Genomic DNA, 19,427 nt, shown 5'->3' with positions numbered 1-19,427 from the left:
GCAGTCTTCGAAGATTCATCCGGTCTTTCATGTCTCCCTCCTTAAACCTTGTCGTGGTAATGCCGTAGGATTACACTAACCGACTATTCCAGTTGACTTTCTTTAGGATATGTCCTTAGAGCCGGTTCAGATTCTGGACACTCGCACTACTCTTCGTGGGGGAGTACTCGAACATCATGCTCTAATTCACTGGGTTGATTTACCTCCTAAGGAGGCTTTATGGGTTCCTGTAGATGTACTTTCTGACCTTTTTCCTAGCCTTCACCTTGAGGACAAGGTGACTTCTGGAGATGAGGGTATTGATACAACATTGTCACTGCTGAGTCCAAGTCAAAAGTGTGAGAGAGATGTCATGCATGCAGAATGTGGAGCTAGTAATACCAGGCCGAGGAGGATGCGCAGGTTGCCGAGTCGCTTTGCGAATTATGAGTTGAATTAATAAGTGTAAACACTAGTTTGTTATGATAGATTAATTTAGCTTATATTGTTATTTCTCTATTCTATTTAAAGCTTTGTAATAAGCAGTAATGCAGATAGGAAATACACTTGTTCTTTAGCTCTTATTTATTTTCTTGGGAGTTTGGTTCTTGCTCGAAAAAGACTATCGATACGTTTGCAGCGTCATCGTATCACATTATCAAAGACTAATACAAGAAAACTATTATTGCATATATAGGGCACAAAAATCTAATCACAAAAGTTTCCATGAATATAAAAGTAGATAGATACACATGCATATATACTTTGTATGTATTGACATATACATATACATTAATACAAATATATAGAGAGCGAGAGAGAGGCTTTAGTATTGGAGCCCTACAGCATGGTGTTTGGTGATGAATGGGCAATTGGGCATGTAGAAAGATGAATGAGCTGAGCGAGTGATCCTCAGATCAGTGTGGTTGAACCATACAAAAATTTCTCCAGAATGGTCGCTGTGGCTTCCGGTTATTGGGCTCAGATATAAACTCCGACGACTCTGTTCTCCTCAACATCTCCCACATCACATGAACATCCTCGTACCCACATGTTTGTATATCGTCGTGCAGCTTCAAAAGCCCTCCACCTACATACGCCACCCAACACACAAATCATTGTCACAATTTCATCATCAACCATAATTTAATTAGCCTCTCCTCCTGTCCTTGTCCTACTCTACCATCCTAGTAAGTAATAATCAATAATATTATATCCAACCCAGCTTACTGATTCAGTAGGCGGTATTAAAAAAATAAAAAAAAAGACTGAAATTGGCAGTGACAGAGTGGAAATTATGTCCAAAATAGACTGTTCCCTTGTGCGCACCGACATTTGGCTCTGTCTACTAAGTTATTGTATTTACATGTTCTATTGGCCCTTGAGATTGAGAATTTAACCTTTTAGAAGAATAATAATATTATACTTCATTTTATGGATTACCGAATACGTATTTTGTAGATGAAATGTCATATTTAGCTTTTCAGTTATGATGGCGGTGAGCTGGTGACAATTAGTTTCTCAATTATTACAATGATTATAATTAAGTGACTAAAACAAAAAATTATTTTCTCTACTTAACAATATTAAAAGTGTAAAACTGCACTATATTTTTGTTTTGGAGATTTATTTAGAATCTTGATTACTTGCCAAGTTGAAATTAATTATTAAAATATTTTTTAAAAAAAATCGGTCCATTTACTATTTTGATCGATTATTAACCACTCGGTCACACTATAAGTTTGGGATATCTAAAAGCTTTTTAATAAAATATACTCCGTACTTGATAAAAATAACAAATATCGTTTAACACCGTATTTAAATTGATTAACTGCCTTTCAATAAAAAATTGATTAACTGTCAAATCAAACTTCTAAATTTGACGGTTAAAGTTAAAAATAAAAAATAAAAAAATTGACAGTTAAACGGTTAAACCTTAAATATCTCAATCATTTTTCTAAATAAATTTTTTTAATTTACGAAAAAATCCTTAAATCTTATTTAAACGTCTATTTGGATTAAGCTTATCTTGTGATTTTAGTTAGGCAGCAAAGGACTATAAGAAGATAAATCAATTAAGGTTATCCATTTATCCATGATAAATCAGATCAAATCAAGAAGATTTTCATACGGAGTCGAATTTAAAACTTTAAGATTATTAAGTCAATTATTCAACCAACTTATTAACTGGAGTTGTAAAAATCAAAATAATTTGAACATGTTAGAAAGATAACTTTAATCTTTAGGTTCAATGGGATCAAAAGTTCAAAACACCCCTTTATTCTACCATCCATCAGATAAGGCTCTGTTTGGGATCAAAAGTTCAAAACACCCCTTTATTCTACCATCCATCAGATAAGGCTCTGTTTGGGAGATGGAAATCATTTTACTGTCCCTTTTATATACTTTACTTAATTACTTGGACTAATCACCATATACGCCTTTTTCTCCCCCCTTCCCCCTATATTTTTAATTTAATATTCAAATTAAAGAATTGAACCCCAAAGAACTAGTTAAAAAATACTAATTAAATTCCCTAATCAATTATTAAGTAAAATTACTCATTTGCCCAAAAAAAAAAAAAAAAAAAAATCCAGTGAGAAGAGTAGAGAGAGAGAGTAACCATGATTGCGAGCCTTAACGCGAGCAGAGACGGCGAACCAGATTCTTCTGACCGGAAAAACCAGCTTCCGCCACCAACCGCCCATCACTTTTATCCTCAGCAGCCTCTTCCGCCGCCGCCGCCTCCTACATACCCCTATTCTACTCAGTATCGCCTTAAACCTTAACCCGGCCAGACCTCCTCCTTCTTAATCCGATCTTCAATTCTCCGACTCTCCTCGATCGCCGTTCTACCACTTCAATTCTGAGAATGCATGCGCCGCCAACACATCAGATCGGCAGATTATGTAACCAAATCCGAGAACGCGTACATCAATAGATTATTGCTCTCAGTGTTCTTCTTCCGGTATACATTGGAAGAGCGGAGAGAGAGAGAAAGAGAGAGAGAGAGAGAGAGATAGAGAAAGGGAGTAATTACTAGCCAGTACATTTACATTATATTATATAACAGTGTATGATGAGAAAATAAGTTTGGACCGTTGGCTTATGCATTACTCTTCTCTATTTAAAAAGATTGTGTCCAGTCTAATCTCTTATTTGTCAACGCAATCTAATTGCAACTTCTTCTTTTTTTTTTAAACTTTATAAAGGAAATTTTATAATAACATAACATTTCTAAAAGTTGTACATAAAGTTGAAGATAAAACATGACTCTCGTATTTGACATTATTTTAAATAAATATTTTACATATGGTCTTTCTAGTGTGATTTATATCTTTAATATGATTTATAAACTCTTACACATAAACTAAATTAGCTAATGTATACTCTCAGATATTGATTATGAGTTTCTCTTGTTACTTAAAAAGTACAGAATTCTTATAACTTGTAGAGTAACAGGGCGTTTAGTTAGAAAGAAGGAATTAGAGGAGAAATAAATTACAATTTGATGAGAACAAAATAAAGTGTGAATAAAGTACAGAAATCAAATTACATTATTTGATAAGGAGGAATATAATTATTGAAGATGAGAAAGAAAGAAGTGATATAAAGACTATAATGTCTTGTGTAATAATAATAATAATAATAATAATAATAATAATAATAACCAAGGACTTTTTTGTTATTTCGTCCCTTTTTTCCTTTTCCGCAGTGACGGAATTGGAATTCATTGGGAGCATCCATGAATTGCAATTTAGCAAAAGGAGGGAATTGCAATTCGGTTGATTTGCAATTCTCTCCAACCAAGCACCGTAATTTACCATGGTAAGAAATTAGGTTGTAGAAGAATTATCAACCAAACAGGCTAATGATACAAATTTGTAAGATATATATACACTTATGCACCGTTGTAACTTGTAACTCATAATATTTTAAATTTTAATTTATTTAATTACTCTTATAAACGTATTTCGTATTTGATGAAATTATATACTCTCATTTTAATATTAGATTAAAGTATATAATATAATTTTATTAGAAGTAAAAACTAGGGAAAATGGTAAAATAAACCTTTCAACTAGTAGCTATAATTCAATTAGTCCCCTTAACTAAAAAATAAAAAAATAAAAAAAAAATCAATTAAACCATCAAAATTTGTAAAAGATGCCATTAGACCCTTAAATTTGTAAAAAATGTGCAATTAGCACTTTAAGTCAGTTACCATCTAAACATACAATGTGACTTTTTTAAGTGATTTGATGTTAAGTTGTGTATTTTAGAACTGATGTGATATAACAACAACAATAATAATAGGTTTTGATATTTAATTTTTTTTTAAAAAAAAAAAAAAAAAAAAGAGCTTGGATGCCATATTGCCAGTGACCATGCTCCTTCACTGGCATCCTCCTCCTACCTAATTTTTTCTGAATTTGAACAAACACATGTTCTTCGCCCATATATGAATTATACTTTCATTGGATCAGACAAAGATAATTTTATCTTCGTTCGAGAAAGGACAAAGACGAAAAATCATGCGTTCGACTACGATAGAGGTGAAGGTTTTTTTTATTATTATTTTTTTAAATTTTAAAATCAAATTATTATTATTTTTTAGTACAAATACAGTCGCCTCACTAAAGCACGAACCCATAACCTCTTATATGGGAGTACAACTTGGTGCCACTAGACCACAAGATCTCAGCCAAATTATTATTTTTATTATTATCATTATTATTACTTATTACACCACATCAATTTAAAAAATATTCCTCATATTTTAAAAAGTCACATAACATGCCTAATCAACAATTTATTTGATATTTAGCATGCTAAAAACATTAACTGTACTTTTTTACAAGTTGAACCGTTTAATTAAATTTTTTTATTATCATCATAAGCTAATTACACTATTGCTATTAATTAACCATTCCCCCTAAAAGCTATCATTGTATACACCAGTTTTGCAAAAATCTCGCCTAGGCATTAGTCGGTCACCTAGTATATCATCCATAAACGGTGGTCTAGACGGCTGATTAGGCCTCCTAGCCCCTAGGCACTGACTAGGCCGCCTAGTCGACCGATTAGCTATTGTTCTTTTTTTTTTAAAATGAATTATTTCACTCAATGACATCGTTATGAGCGAAATAAACCTAAATTATTCAAACTTTAGATGTTTTTTAGGTTAATATTTAATATTTTAGTATTAACTATTAAAGTATTAAATAATTTATAATTATCAAGTCTTAAAAAATTAAAAATTAAAAAAATTTAAACAAATTTTATATAAAAAAAATACACGAACAATTAGGCGCCGATTAATCACCGTTTAGCTTCCCTGGGCGTCTGAGAAGCGCTTAGTAATTTTTTAAGCCATCGACCATGGTATATACGATGTTGTCTAAAGATTAATGGCTAGAGAAACGTGGAACATGGGTGATATCGGATTCACTTAAATTTGTTGTGATTAATTTGTCATTTAGCCTTACTGGTATGAGTGTGAAAACATGTCATGTTTTTCGGCGGAAATAATTTGTACCAGTTCCCAAAACCAAACATTTCTCAATTTTCTTCTTTCAGCTGGTACAAATTTTGACCTAAGATTTTCGGACTTTTCGCTTTAATTTTCTACTCCTCACCAAATATCAATAATATCATACCACTCTTAGCTAGATCTGAATCTTGTCTTTTATTTTTATTTATTTTAGTTTGGTAGGTTAATATTGAGCTGAACATATAATATAGGAAAAATCATATCACTGTTTTGATTCCTCAATTGTTTTGTAACTATCAATTTAATCTCTAATTTTCAATTTGGTTGAATTGACCCTCTAATTATTTTAAATTTGTCAATTAAGTCGTCTAGTCACTATTCCATCTGTCAGCCATTAGTTACAAAAACAGTGACTAGGAAATTTAATTGACGAAATTCAAAACAATTGAAGCGTCAATTTGACCAAATTGAAAATTAAAGACAAAATTGACAATTGCAAAACAATTAATGGACTAAAACAATAATTTTTTTTTATAATATATAAATAATAAATATATAGTCCAATTATCTGATTTTGAGAAACGTATTTTTTGATTTAATATCAAAATTAAATCTATTATTAAATACAGTTTTCAAATTTTGATACATTGAAGCTTCAACATTTCTCAATCCATCTTTCTTTCTTTCTTTCTTTGTTTTTTTTTTTCTTTTAATTAGGTACTATCCTTTTGTTGTTTAGTTTTATTTTAATGTATAATACTTTTTAAAATATTTTATACTACTTTTTGAAAAAGATTGAACCAAACTATATAAAATCCATCATTATCCATGTACACAAAAAAGGTTGCACAAAAATATTGACATTTGTGAAAGGAATCAATGTGGAGAATGTCACGACATGAAAACCATCTTTGAATAATAACAAACATACTAACATTTGTAAAAGGAATCAATGTGTACACTCATTCAGGGTTGTAATTCAGTTAATTCGCAATTTACTTCGTCCACTTGTCTCTAGGTTATGAACAATGATGAACTCTTAAGTTTAATAATATATTTGATTCATGAAATATGTTAGGAATAGAATAACGTTCCCGATAATACGTCTATTACATTGCTAGGTAAGTCATTTTATTCTGAATGATTTGTTTTCTTTCCATGATAAATTTGGTAAAGTATCCTAATATTACGTTATTCTTGAGTTTTCAAGAATAACTTATATTTGGTAATACCTAATTTACTCTTATCTTATTTTGTTATATAATAATAATAATAATAATAATAATAATAATAATAATTAATTATTATTATTATTATTATTATTATTATTATTATTATTATTATTATTATTATTATTATTATTATTATTATTATTATTATTATTATTATTATTACTATTACTATTACTATTACTATGTGTATGCATACATATATACATATATGATATATTATTATGGAAGGTATTTTGTATCTTGAATATTTATTGCATTTATATTTCTTAATCCAACCAAACACTAGAATACCATTTCTAAGGGTGTGTTTGGTGTACACATGGGAAACGGAATCAAATACTTTGTAATAATAATGAGTTTTGGTAAAAGTATTTTACATGTTTGGTAGTAGGGTAGAATTGGAATAATTACCAATATTGGTATTTGGTTATATATATGCATGACCCTAAAATGGGAATAAAGGTTTAAAAAAATAAAGCAATTGATCATAATATAATGACATTCAAAGCACCAATATGAACAAAAAATCAAAAAAAAAATATGAGGGATGTAGTGAAGAGGTGAGTCAAGTGACATNTTTTTTTTTTCTTTTAATTAGGTACTATCCTTTTGTTGTTTAGTTTTATTTTAATGTATAATACTTTTTAAAATATTTTATACTACTTTTTGAAAAAGATTGAACCAAACTATATAAAATCCATCATTATCCATGTACACAAAAAAGGTTGCACAAAAATATTGACATTTGTGAAAGGAATCAATGTGGAGAATGTCACGACATGAAAACCATCTTTGAATAATAACAAACATACTAACATTTGTAAAAGGAATCAATGTGTACACTCATTCAGGGTTGTAATTCAGTTAATTCGCAATTTACTTCGTCCACTTGTCTCTAGGTTATGAACAATGATGAACTCTTAAGTTTAATAATATATTTGATTCATGAAATATGTTAGGAATAGAATAACGTTCCCGATAATACGTCTATTACATTGCTAGGTAAGTCATTTTATTCTGAATGATTTGTTTTCTTTCCATGATAAATTTGGTAAAGTATCCTAATATTACGTTATTCTTGAGTTTTCAAGAATAACTTATATTTGGTAATACCTAATTTACTCTTATCTTATTTTGTTATATAATAATAATAATAATAATAATAATAATAATAATAATTAATTATTATTATTATTATTATTATTATTATTATTATTATTATTATTATTATTATTATTATTATTATTATTATTATTATTATTATTATTATTATTACTATTACTATTACTATTACTATGTGTATGCATACATATATACATATATGATATATTATTATGGAAGGTATTTTGTATCTTGAATATTTATTGCATTTATATTTCTTAATCCAACCAAACACTAGAATACCATTTCTAAGGGTGTGTTTGGTGTACACATGGGAAACGGAATCAAATACTTTGTAATAATAATGAGTTTTGGTAAAAGTATTTTACATGTTTGGTAGTAGGGTAGAATTGGAATAATTACCAATATTGGTATTTGGTTATATATATGCATGACCCTAAAATGGGAATAAAGGTTTAAAAAAATAAAGCAATTGATCATAATATAATGACATTCAAAGCACCAATATGAACAAAAAATCAAAAAAAAAATATGAGGGATGTAGTGAAGAGGTGAGTCAAGTGACATATCGGGAGGTAATAGATGAGGAAGGATAAGATGGAATCATACCCGTTTCTAATTAGGCAGTGAAATTTTTAATTGAAGGAGTAATCAAATCCCATAGTTAGTTGTATTTTAAAAAGTTGTCAACCAAACAATAACTATGATTTTGATTCTCATTCCTGGTGTGTAATGAACCAAATACATACACCCTAAATCTATTCCTTTCATGAACCAACCAACATAATTAAATTTGTGGTATATTTTTTCCCTATTTCATTTCTCAATGGAATATAATACATAATCTTTCAAAATTAATTATGTGAACCAAACATGTTGTATATAGTTTGATAACACATCTCTTACCATTTCAAATGGGTGGTCACAGGATTTAACCCGTGGTGGAGATATTTATTCATTGGGTTTAAAAAGATTAAGAAAGTATAGAACATATACTACTTTGTAAAGAATTATGAGGGTTTCAAAAAAATATTTATCAAATATTCAAATATTTCATACATATATATGCGGATCATAATAAATGTCTTATATTTAAATAACAGCGGTCATTGTCTATACTATATATTAGAAAAATAGAAAGTGAAATCTCTTAATTGACGTCGAGTTCGGACATTCGAAAACAATGTAACATACATATATGTATCATCATTATTTTTTTTGGAAAAAAAGCCAGATACACTGATGAAGTGACCTCAGTCAAGCCAAAGAGAAGAAGGATATACTTGTATTTTCCTAAATGCAAGTTGTTATAACCGTCTGACTATGTCTATAAAGGCAACTTTCTTTCCTTTCTTCTACACACTGTAATACATCTTCTGAACATCAATGCACTACTAGTTTCTTCTCTACTTCTTCTCAAGTTCCAATTGAGCTTGATCGAGCTCTTCTATCATGGTATCAGAGCGTCGAAGCTACACCGCAACTGTCGTCATGGATGAAGAAGTTGGTGAAGGAAATTCAACCAGACAAGCAGCAACTCCAGTCTCAACCAATCGGAATCTAGAGAATCAAAGTTCCATTCCACGAGCTAATGAATTTGACGATCCAATGTATCTTCACATCACTGAGAATTCGAATTTGATTCTCGTTTCACCTCCCCTATCCGTACACAACTATGCGTCCTGGAGTAGGTCGATGAAGATAGCATTGGAAGTCAAGAACAAATTCGGATTGGTAGTAGGCTAGTTCTTTGGTCAAGGGTCTACCTTGGGCCAAAGATCTCTTCTGTCTAGCGATAGGTGAATGCAGACCTCGTACCGTCCTTAGGGTAATAGCCGTCTGACGTGGGTCATTCGACCATGGGCCATTAGACTCTTCCATTAGGCAATAGGAGAGGGCAAACCCCGTATTGGCCTTAGGGTAATAGCCATTCAACCCCGGACCATTGGACTCTTCCATTAGTCAATAGGCTAGGAGAGGTCAAACCCCGTATTAGCCTTAGGGCAATAGCTATCTGACCCGGATCATTCGACCCCCGACCATTAGATTCTTCCGTCAGGCAATAAGTGAGGTTGAACCTCGTATTGGCCTTAGAGCAATAGCTATCCGACCTGGATCATTCGACCCCAGGCCATTTGACTCTTCCATCAGGCAATAAGCGAGGGTAAACCCCGTATTGACTTTAGGGCAATAGCCATCCGACCTGGGTCATTCGACCCTAGGCCATTAGATTCGTCCATCAATCAATAGGTGAGGGCGGACCTCGTATTGGCCTTATGGCAATAGCCATCCGACCCGAGTCATTTGACCCTAGGCTGTTAGACTCTTCCGTCAGTCAATAAGCGAGGGCAGACCCCATATTGGCTTTAGGGTATGGTTGGAGAGGTTAGATGGGCTACCTCAGGGGGGTCCCCCATACCTTTCCCTTATGAGTAGTGAAAATGAGTACTATGGTGAAATTTTTACTGCTTTATTAAAGTATTAATAAAGGGGACCACCTTATAAGAATAAATTATTGAAAGTATTTTAATAAGTGCTCAGAGTTCTAAACTCTAGCAACAATTTTTCCTTTCGGGGTCTTGAATTTGTAGCATCCGGGACGAACCACGGCTACCACTATGTACGAGCCCTCCTATTTTTTGGCAAACTTGCCCCCGACCTATAGCTGGCTTGCTTCACGTCTTCGGAGTACATAGTCACCCAATTTGAAGTAGTGGGTTCGAGCTCGTTTATGCTTTGGCTTGCCGCTGTTAGTTCTCGGCTTGGATCATGGCAGCCTCCCTTTTCTCGTCTGCCAAGTGGAGGTCGGCACGACGGTGCTCCTCATTAGGGTCAGGGTCGTACTCTTCTGCTCGGTGGGAGGGTATGATTACCTTTGAAGGGGCCCTGGCCAGCTTGGAATTGTTGACAAATTTTGTAGCTTCGTGCATAGTTAGCATATTCCTTGACCAAGTTGGGTTAGAAGTATCTCTGTAGAATTGATCTTCGTGCCATGGTGTAGGCTCCCGCCGAGCAGGTGCCCTCACAGATCTCAATGACTGATCTTGCCTTGTCTAGGTATAGGCATCGCAGCAGGGTGCCATTATAGGACATCTTGTAGAGTGTCTCATCAAGGAATATGTAGGTTTTCCTCACCAGCTTAACCTCGGCCTTGGCAAGGGGCATGTTGCCCGTCTATATTATACCTAGGTACAAAGCGAGCGGGTGCCAGGTGCCCAGACTCGGGTACTAAGTGAACGGACACCGGGTGTTATGACCTAGCCCCTCTCTCCCCTTGGGAAGGGTAAAATCAACGCGAGACTAATTTTGCTATGGAAAAACACTTTATTGCAATAGAAATGGGTTATTTTGTAAACCAATTCACATGAAATGAGCCTAAAATAGGTTATTTCGTTAGGTAGTGAGCTGGGGCGTCCACCCTATACTACCATTAGGGAATGCCAAGGTCAAGGTTGATGTGCACGGCCGCAACCATGGGTTGATTACTTTGCCTACTGCTAGGCGAGCTCGGACTTCACAAATTCTACTAGAGAGAACATATGTCGATGTTTATATTTGGGGTCAAACCCCCCTTTCCCTATGTACCTTTGAAAAAATAAAATAGCTTCGCGCTTCCAGGGTGGAACCGTCAGGTGCACCTTTTTTGAAACAACGATATCGGCTCAAGACTCTTGTGAGGTGGGGCTTGGGTTCTCATGCATTTAGATGAATAATATGGTAGTCTTGGACCAGGCCCCTCGGGAGGTCCAAACCCATTTCTTCGGCCTCTGGGACCCTTTAGTCCACTTGGATCATCTATGTCGTCTATAGTAGCCGTGCTTGGGCTCCTTGCGCTCATGGGGCTGAACTCGGGTTATTCGTCCTCATGGTGGTCGAGCTAGGGTTCTTTGTACTACGGTAGCCGAGCTCGAGCTCCTTGCGCTCATAGCAGTCGAGTTCGGACTCTTCATGCCCATGGTGGTTAAGCTCCGGCTCCTTGCAGTCATAGAGGCTGGGTCTCTAGCATCTCGCTTGGTCCCGGAGAGGTCAGGGTGAGGGTCGACCACCTTTGCACAACCCCGTATGGCTCCCCAATGCTATGTTAACGGGGCTACACTACTCTTTGGAGCCCCTTGATGAGGCAGTTCGGCAAGGTCACAACTTGTTGGATTGTGACCACTTCGTCTTGGATTCCCGGGGCCGGACATTGGGAAATCGGGGCTAATCTCGTCTATCTCGGCTGGCACTATCTTCTCCCCGTCTATCCGAGGGTCATGGTGAATTGACCTCCCTCAACTTGAGTTCATAGGGCTCGATTAAACAGTGTGTTCTGGCTATCACGCCCCTTAGAGAGGGATGGGGTAAGTGTAGGCGCCCCTCAAGATGCCTCGAGGCCACGCGTAGGGCCCCTGGAAACATCCAATGAAGCGGGTTAACAAGGTAGTATGTAGCTTGTTGGAGCGCGACCACATCTTCCTAGAGGACCAGGGTCGGAGGGGCGGGTGATGGGAGTCTACCCGCCACCACAGTTGTTGTTGAGATGGTCTCGTAGGTCCTCCGCCGACCTCACAGGGAAGGTTTGCTACTGGCTTGCGGTCCCATTGATGTCCTTCCCGTTCGGGATGACACGGGTGTTATATGAATCATGCAAATTGCGACAGTTGGATCTCGATCTTACCATAGCTAATGGATAGCATGCTCAAGCTTGTACATCGAGCTCTCAATGAAAGCACCGATGATGAATTTAATTAATCCGGGTGGTCCTAATTATCAAATCCAATCATTAAAGAACATATGAGCATAGGGTAAAAATGGCAAATAATAAATAAACGGCATAAGGATACCTCACGGGGACAAGGTTGCATTGATAATGATGCTGTAAGATTATTGCAAAGAATATGTATTACTATTACAATAAGATTTGTATGTGGATTCTACATATGAAGATGTTCTAACAAGACAATTGGATTGTTTTTTATACATAGAAGCTCCTAATTGCCTCCCCTAAAAAGGAGGAATCGGTTGCAACAACTTTGACAGTGACTGGAACCCCGTCGTAGCCAAAACCGAGGCCCTCAACTGAGGACCCCGGCCGGGCTTGGCCCCAGTGGCCTGGGTTGAGCACGGGGCTCCAGGTCTACCCGAATTCTTCTTGATCTGGTCCTCCGAGTCAGTTTGTTCGGGATCAATTTCCAATATATCCATCAAGCTAATTTCATCAAATATTTTCACCCGCAATCAAGTAGTTTAAAAATCTTTTAACTTTTAACTAACTTTTCGGTTATGCATACGATATAGAACCATCAACTACCCTGCTCCTAATTGCCTCCCCTAAAAAGGAGGAATCGGTTGCAACAACTTTGACATCGACCGGAACCCCGTCGGGACCAAAACCGAGGCCCCAAACTGAGGACACCGGCCGGGCTTGGCCCAAGCGGCCTGGGTTGAGCACGAGGCTTGAAAGCGTTGTGATGCTTAGGGTGAGTGAATGGTGGGATGTGGTAAAACGAAGAGTCAAGACTCCTCGAGTGTCGTGTCTCTCAAGGATGGCAAATTGGAGAGTACAAGCCTTCTATCTTTCAATGTTTAGGCAACGCAATTAGAAAAGGGATAGAGTGGAGTAAAACATAATATCACGGGTGCAAGGTTGGGTAAACTTAAGAAATTACTACGAAATAAAGGCGGATGGGTGCTAGAATCTCATGGAGTTTTGCTTCATTTCACACAGGGGAGATTTGGTTTTCCTTGGGATTTGATTGAAGGAGCTCAGAACACATTTCTGAGTGGCGTCACACTCAAGCTCCTAATCCTCAGTCAGTTGGGGAATATTATCAAACACTTTGCCTACGAAGTCCCTCCGGACCTCATCTTCTCAGATTGAGGGCGGGAGATGTGAGCAGTGGACTCTCAACCCTTTGCGATATCTCGCCAAAGGGATGATCCTAGATCCTTGAAGGGATTGGGGCCCTCGATCCAACAAGAACATCCATAACATACACACAATTTCAAAAACCCCAAAGAAATTAAATCAAAACTCATTAAACATTTTTAGATCATGAACACAAAATCTCCATCCTTCCTAGCCCCTATCCTAAAATCTAACCCTTCATAGGCCTCGTCAACATCATATCTTTCAAAGAGTAGGATATATTTACAAAAGCAAGGTAGAAAGTAACAAACTTTGGGACAAGTAAAGATTCAAGAGAGAAATTCAAAGAGAAATCCAATAATAGCAAAGAAAGAGTATACCCAAGATGAATTCCAAGCAATAAAGATCCAAGATTCTTCTCTCCAAGAAGTCCTCTCCTTCCTCCTACCAATTCTATCTAACCCTAATCTAGTAGTGAGAAGTGGAAAATTATCAAAAGTTCTCTATTCCAAGCTGAAATGTCCCTACATGCGTGTGGGCATGCGTGGATGCTTATTGGAATTCGTCCACGCATGCCACACGCGTGAATAGGGGCGTAAACGGGGAATTCCTTGTTCGCGTCTCCTTTGCTGTCTTCGGGTTGGTCTTTGCATGCCCCAAGTTCGGGTTTGTTCCTCTTTTTGTCGTTCATGTCTTTCTTGATTGATTTAAGTCTTTAATCCTGTGAAAATCTTTTAAAACATACCACGCAAAGCTCTTTTGCAACTGTTAGCATAATAACATAAAAATACATAGATTGGGTCCTTTTAAGTATTCGTTTGGCAATAATCTTCCTTAATTAATCCCAAATAGTTAGGTACTTTTGGCGTCTATCAAAGTTTCCACACTTTAGTTTGCTCGTCCACGAGCAATTTTCTTAGCTCAAAACCTTGTCATTTAGATGCCAAAAGTATCTACGCTATACATGCAACCTGATAGTTAAGACTGTTTAAAACATAATCTACCCGGAGATGTGAAATTCTTCACAATATCTACAAGGAATGGTAAAAATGTGCCATACACTGCTATGAATATTCAATCAAAGCAAAACCACTGTCAGTCGTATTTGGATAGGTAAATATCGTTCACAATACTAAGCATACAATCCAAAATTTTCACTCACTTCTTATTGTGCGAAGGCCTTAAGCTGAGCCCCCTAGTGGGAACGATGTACACAACCTAATCAATCAGCCTCCCTAACGCCAAAGCCCAAACGTAAAAGTAAGTGAGGATAGATACATGGGCCGCTCTCCGCTAGTGGCTTGGGCGGTCACTCTTTCTTTTCACTTCCTAGGGTAACGTCATCAAACAACCCGACTTCACATGGAGCTCCATGCTTTTTCGAAGACAGTGCAATTGGTGCTTGAACCCTAGCGAAGTGGCTTACCTCTTCTCTATTTTCTTATCTCCTAGGACCGTTTTATGTTCCTTAATTAATCCCAAATAGTTAGGTACTTTTGGCGTCTATCAAGGCTCCAGGTCCACCCGAATTCTTCTTGATCCCGTCCTCGAGTCGGTTTGTTCCTGATCAATTTCCAATAATATATCCATCAAGCTAATTTTATCAAATATTTTCACCCGCAATCAACTAGTTTAGAAATCTTTTTAACTTTTAACTAACTTTTCGGTTATGCATACGATATACAGCCGTCAACTACCACAAATCAGCATACATTTTTTTGAAAAAAAATAAAATAAAAATCTGCACACTAGCACTACACAGCGATTGTTAGGGTGTAATTATTTTTCTAATTCCATTCTTTTATGGGACGGGGGAATCAAAGTTGAAGTACAATTATTAGCTATGCTATGAATTGTTTAATTTGAAAACTTTTAAAATTTTGAGTGAGCAACCTAAGCCAACCTCTGTGTCGGTTGTGTTAATTTATTGGTCATCCTTTTCAGTAACATTTTTTTTGTTCCCTAAAAAAATTTTGTATAAATGTATACTAAATCATTAATCGTCATCTTTACAATACATTTTTGTTGCAAGAATTGGACAAATAGTTGGACAATAAATAATCGGGATATTATTTTGGATGGTTTTATTTAGTTACATGGTCGTCCCTTCTCGAAGAGGTTGTCCCATTTTTAGTAAAAGTGTATATTTGTTTTTTTATTATTAATAAAAGATAAAAGATGATGAATCTTTTTTTTTTTTTTAATTAATGATTCTTTACACTGTAGTGTCTTTACTACTAGAGTTCGATAATATAATCACTCATTTGAAATAGTAATAGAGGTATCATCACACTAGTAGTTGGAATGATTTTTTTTAAAAGGTGTTGTTCAGGATCTACTCCTAGCCACTCATAAGCAATTCTACTTCCTTTGATCTCTTTTCAGATTGCTAAAACATTATTGAAAAAGAATAGTGGTTGTGTTTTGGGACTGCAAAAAAAAGTGTGTCCTCAATTCAAGAAACAAATTGTAAAAAATGGCGCACCTTAAGGAGGAAAAATAACTCACCTTAATAAGGAAAACACTTTAAGAAGGAAAACAAAGCACTTTAAGAAGGAAAACTATGCACCTAAAGCATTAGGTCGGTGCACCTTAAGTTTCAACCGCTGACGCACCTTAAGTTTCAACCGCTGACGCACCTTAAACACACAAATAACGCACCTAAGAAGGAAAACCACACACTTGGCCTTAAGAAGGAAAACCACGCACCTAAAGCTTTAGACTGACGCACTTAAGTTTCAACAACTGACGCACCTTAAGCACACAATACAAAATCCACACACCTTAAGTACAAAAATCACGCACCTTAACAAGGAAAACCATGCACCTTAAATTTGACCTAGATGCAAAAAGACCAAATTGCCACCGCGTTTTTTTTTTTTTTTTTTTTAATTCTTGTTAATCCTGGACGTTGATGTTAATAAATAAATTTTCTCTTTTAACTCATGGTTTGTGCAATAGATCAATTTTTAATTAATGGATGGCCAATGAATATAAAGAAATTATTTACCATATTAGAAGGCCAGGTGAACTTATGAGTTAAACTTAGCATTTTTCTATTGCCGTTTGTTAGGTTTTAGTTATCATATTGAAGATGATAATAATGATAAAAATGTACATCCAAACCCTAACAATAGAAATTAAAGAAAAGATTTAAAAAAAAAAAAAAAACAGATATGATGATAATTGAAAAAGGAAAAATAAATTATTCCAAATTAAATTATGGTGAGGCAAGGACCAATCTGTCGTTTGCACTAACGTTTTTGTGTTTTGTCAACTTCAATCATGAAAAGCTTCCAGTGGCTACACAAAAAGTCATTTTTAGCACTAGCTATCATTTGAATTCTGGAAGCATCTTAATCCTCGCCTAGTTATGTATCTTAATGGGAGAACAAGTTATATATCTTATTTATTATTAATTATGATTAAAAAACTTCATAGTATATTTATTATAGTAAAAATAGAAACAGAACACTTATTTAATGCATTAAATATATTATCTTAAGTTTGTGTGTCCAGTAGAAGATGACAATATTTTTTAAATGGAGAAGTTATATTTAGGGATGACAAGAAGTCGGTGGTGAGTCAGGAATGACTACATCCACTACCTATTTCATCTTTATACATTCTCTACCACCTTTATCCTCGACTTGTAGTAGGTGCAGTCAGTGACGGATCCAAAAAATGTCCTAGTGGGGGCGAAAGATAAAAGAGGTAACACCAAGTTGCTCTTTTATATGGAAGGTTGTCGTTTCGAGCCTCAGTGATATTGACTCTTTGTGCTTCAATAGGTTGAGAAAGTACTAATGAACATATATTGCATTGTAAAAGAATCGGTAGTATTAAAACAAACGAAACACTTAAAAGGAATATAGTTATAAATATTGTTGGATGTAGACGAAAAATAAAACGCATCAAAACTTGATACAAATATATGAAACATAATTAATTTGATAAAATAACACACAGGATTTGAACCATCACCCTTCCTTAAGAGAAAAAACACACCAACCAACTCAGCTAACTAGTCAATATTTTACTTATATCTATTTTTATATATTTAGAATATATACATATATGTATATATATGTATATATTCTAACCATATTCTATGTTAAGGTATGCATATATATATATATATATATATATATATAAGGGCTATATGGGGTGGGGGTGGGGTGAGTGGGGGCAGCTGCCCCACTGCCCCCATGCTAGATCCGCCTATGCGTGCAGTAGACTTTTTCAAAACCGACATTATCCTGCAGAATGCGAATGCTCATTACGAGTACCCACCGCTTATTATTTTATTAAAAATTTTCATACAATAATAATAATAATAATATTTAAATTATTTATACATAATAAATACTGTAATAAAATTCACTTGTTATATTAAAACGTAAATAATAAAAGTATTCAAATGTAATAACTAAAATTTTAATTTTTTGAAATAAATTTATTAACTTAGATCTAAAAATAGTAAAAAGTTAACGAAAGTTATATAAACTTTTAGAAATAAATACATATTAGACTTATGTTAATGTGCGTGTGTGTGTATATATGTATGTATATATATATATCTATATATATATATAGATCGAGTGAAGTTTTATGTCGGTGCATGTTATATATAAAGCTCACATCCAATCTCACACATTGCGAATTGAATTTCATATTTTAAAACTTGCACTTACCCACGACTTTCTATTACCTAAAAAATTTGATTCATGTGAGGTAAATATATGTGGGACGGATAGAAATTTTATTTCTAACCATATTCTATGTTAAGTTATACGTTGTGTTTAGTCTTGTGATGCTAATGACATTGCACTAATCAAACCACTTGATATAATATGTTCTTTTTTTCACATAATTTCATTACATAAATGGTAAATCAAGCATGAATAGAAATTGTAATCCATATTACATATATGAACCTCAATTTAGAACAATACATGGACTTTGGTGCGTTTGAGAGAAGTGTGAGAATGGATGGGCAAAATAATAATTGTTGTAAAATTGAATGGTTAGATTGCTCCCACCAGGTCCCTACTTCTTCAATTGAAGATTCTATTAGCAGTCTAGAGCAATTGATCAATTCAATTGCTTCTCATGCATCCTTAAAAAATGAATTGTATTATGTAATTTTGATGTATGTAGTGTTTTATTCTTAAATCAGTAGAGTGGATCACTCCAAAACTAGATAGCTAATATGGTTATAGGGAAACCTTTCTTGCCCTATTGAGGCTCACAAGTGCACTTTTCCGGTCTTATGAGGGCTCACAAGTGCACTTTCCAGTCTCATGAGGGCTCACAAGTGCACTTCTCAGTCTCAGGTAGGTTCACAAATCACAAGTGTACTTCTCGACCGACCTAGTGTATTTTCTAACCTGAATGGTGTATGTACACTTATTGATAACATTATTAGTAGAATTCTCGATCGCACCTATCAGTAGATCTCATGGTTGCCTTTTCAGTAGACTTCCCGATCGGCCTCATCAATAACCACACAACGGTCACCAAGCGTCCCATCACGTGGTTAGGCTTTTAAGGGCTTTTGGCAAGCATAACTGTACCACCAAATATCCATAAGACACGTGGAGGCCGAGAATGCCAGATGGCCAGCATGTGTCTTATCTCCCTTATATATAAAGGACATTTATTGCACCTTTGATGTGGGGTTGTTTCTCCCAACCTATGCCACTCCAATTAGACCTTCCCGACCTCATATGGTTAGACCCATAGTGGGCTT

General features: G+C 35.1%; 1 long non-coding RNA gene across 1 annotated transcript; it reads right to left on the bottom strand.

The window, feature by feature from the left end:
* Nucleotides 1–645: 645 nt before the first annotated feature.
* Nucleotides 646–3,030, bottom strand: LOC116006923. Its single transcript, XR_004095185.1, has 2 exons — nucleotides 2,603–3,030; nucleotides 646–1,069 (listed from the first exon to the last, which is right to left on the bottom strand). It is a non-coding gene; the product is annotated as an uncharacterized LOC116006923 (long non-coding RNA).
* Nucleotides 3,031–19,427: the final 16,397 nt, after the last annotated feature.

Source organism: Ipomoea triloba, chromosome 2, assembly GCF_003576645.1.
Source record: "Ipomoea triloba cultivar NCNSP0323 chromosome 2, ASM357664v1".
Taxonomy (NCBI): Eukaryota; Viridiplantae; Streptophyta; class Magnoliopsida; order Solanales; family Convolvulaceae; genus Ipomoea; species Ipomoea triloba.
This window is presented reverse-complemented; position numbering and strand designations above follow the sequence as displayed.